Raw genomic sequence first — 3,060 nt, forward strand, 5'->3', positions numbered from 1 at the left:
TCAGCTGGAGTTGGATTTTATATGCAAAGTATATGTCTGAATTAGGCTTTTGTTGGCCAGGTTTGTGCTATCAGCCGAGGATGAGGAAATATCTTAGTCACAAAAAGTTGGCACTGTTAACTGTCAGTCCCGCAGAACTTCATGAATTCTCGAGAGAAATCTGAGATGATTCAGGTAAGACTTGGTTTACTGAAGCCTAGCTCCTGTCTGCTACGTTTTGGTGACATCAGCCAGTAATAGAGTCATTGAAATCATTGAAAACCAAATAAAAAGGAACTATCCCCCCATGGTCCATGAAATTCATACCCAGATTGCAAAGGCCCATTATCTATCTAGTCACTGGACTTCATGGGGACCGCTTAGTTCCTCAACAAGGTGACAAGTTGTCCCAGAAAAGCAGTCATCTTCAAAAAGTCACCAATTAAGGAGATGACTTCTTTCTGTTTTGTAGATTGGATGCATTCAGAAGCAGCCTCAGAGGAAAACACTAAAACTGCAATACATTGAGCCTTAATGAACATGAACTGCTGTGCTCTGTATCCAGTTTGGGAATGTTTTGTACAAAACAGTTGAACCTCAGACGAATTTGTGCTAGGGAGTGGTTGCAATGACTGAAGAATGTTGGTAGATGCTTCGTGTGTTGATGGAAGGCATTTCTAGAAAAACCAATGTTAAGGTAGATCTGTCATAAATTGACCTGTGAATCACTTGAGCACAAAGTTCATAGTAAATCCACACTTGTGACTCCTTCAGTTTTAAAGATCAATGCAGAAAAAGAAAATATGCAGTCTGTTGAGAAAAAAAAAAGCAATTTGTGTTTGAATTTAAAATAAACAGTGTTCTGGACTTGGGTTAAATGTGTCACTCATCTTGGAACATTCTTTCTTAGCAGTCAGTGAATGGGGGCAGCTAGATGGCGCAGTGGATAGAGCACCGGCCCTGGAGTCAGGAGGACCTGAGTTCAAATCCGGCCTCAGACACTTAACACTTACTAGCTGTGTGACCCTGGGCAAGTCACTTAACCCCAATTGCCTCACTAAAATTTAAAAAAAAAAAAAGAAAGAAAGCAGTCAGTGAATGAAGTAATGGGTGTTTCCTTTCCCTCATCCATCCTTTTGTTACTCATTTGAGATGGAAGCTGAGGGTCAGGTCAGCTTCTTCATAACCAGACATCTGATATGATGTCTCACCCTTGGCCTTGTGTTTGGGTTCTCATTTAAAAACTAGCCTGGGGAATAAGACTAGGAAAGCATTGGGGAGTCTAAATGAACCTGCCTGGATTCATTCTTCCAAATGCAGTTCTGTTTTGACCAGTAGCCTGCCTCAGCCTGCCCTTGCCACCTGTCCTTAAGTTGTTCGAACTAGTGAGTGGGGAGAAAAGTAGAGCTGCCTTCCCTCCACCATTGCTGATAGAATGATGAGACCTGCCTAAGCTTTCTGTATCTCTTCCTAGCAGAAAAATAGCCTCTTGTCTCTGTTAGCCCTTGCCTGACCTTTGTTTTCCCCCTCACACAGTTAAAGAATTCTGCTCTGGAGAATTACAACCCTGATGGTATTATTTAGTGTAGTGAGTCTCTTTCCATTTGAGGGAATAATGAGGCCACCAGAAGAATGAGGCACGAGCTGAGGCCACAACTCCTGGGCGTGTGCCGTTCCTTGAGACTGAAGTAGAATTCAAATGGTGAGGAGACCAAATGCTAGTTTTGTTAGGCAATTTAGTTGAAAGATCTGCTTGTACAAAAATAATAGAAATGTCTCTAAAGGTACATGTAGTCATTAGTTGGAAATTCTGAAAAACTTTTTCATCTCTTTGCCTGTCTGTTTTGGCAACTTTATAAGGGTGTTGGATTTGCCCCAGTACTGCAGCTTGGACCATAATAGCCATTTATGGTTAAAAGGATCAGTTGAGGGGGCAGCTAGGTGTGCAGTGGATAAAGCACTGGCCCTGGATTCAGGGGGACCTGACTTCAACCTCAGACACTTGACACTAGCTGTATATATATATATATATACGTGTGTGTGTGTGTGTGTGTGTGTGTGTGTGTTATCTGGGGCTAATGATCACTTCGGTAGTCCAGGAAAATGTTTCAGTCCACTGTATAAGCAACATTTATTGAGATTTATCCTAGCATCAAAAAAAAAAAAAAAAAACCAGTGCTGAAACAAAACCAGTGGGTGTCCATGGAATGGTAACTAGGATAATGATGAGACTCAAAACTATGTCATGGGGATCAGTTGGAGGATGACTGCTGCTTGAAGACAGCCCTTCACCCCTTGATACAAGGGCCAGGAGCAATGAATGAAAGTTAGGGAACAGATGGTTAAAGTTAGTCTGGAAGTGAATTGGCTTCCTGGAGGCAGTAAGTGGCCAACCCTGTGCCTGAGCGATTACCTGAGCTCTTGTGGATTAGTTGATGGATGACGATAGGAAGAGAGGGCTTCATCGGGCAGAATAAGCTTCTGGGTCTTTGTAGTCTGAAGGAGTGGGATGCTTTGGGAGTAAGGACAAAAAGGGGGGGGGGACCAAGTTGAAGAAGATATTTGCACTTTGGGTGAATTCTATTTTTTGTTACTCATCTGCATGACAGTCAGAAGGGGCCTGGAGGTAGACATGTACATGTCTGCATGCATAGGTCTGTATTCAAAATGCAGGTAGGTCTAATATGGAAGCAAACTAGGTTTGTCTCGTTCTGGCACAACCTTCATGCACATGTACACGGAAGTTCTCTGAGGCCATGTTAAGGATTAGTTGTTTCATGTAAGTCCTTTGCTTAAATGGTCAACTGCCAGGTGATGCAGCACCAGCTGTGGTGATAGTTTAACTTTCCAAATTAGGCCCTTTTGTACCCCAGACCAGGGGCGTATCGATTCTACAAACATGTCCAGAAGAAGCAGGCCCTGGTGCAGAGAGGGCGAGCCTCAGCCAACAAGACTAGGGCTCGAGTCCTGCCTCTGACATTCACGTTGCCTGTGTGCCCACTGACACGTCACCACAACTTTAGGGTTCTCTCCCTCCAAGCTGTGGCAGCGGTGGTCTCAAGAATGAAGAAGCCTTAATGG

The sequence above is a fragment of the Dromiciops gliroides genome, chromosome 6 (genome assembly GCF_019393635.1).
Source record: "Dromiciops gliroides isolate mDroGli1 chromosome 6, mDroGli1.pri, whole genome shotgun sequence".
In the NCBI taxonomy this organism is placed as follows: domain Eukaryota; kingdom Metazoa; phylum Chordata; class Mammalia; order Microbiotheria; family Microbiotheriidae; genus Dromiciops; species Dromiciops gliroides.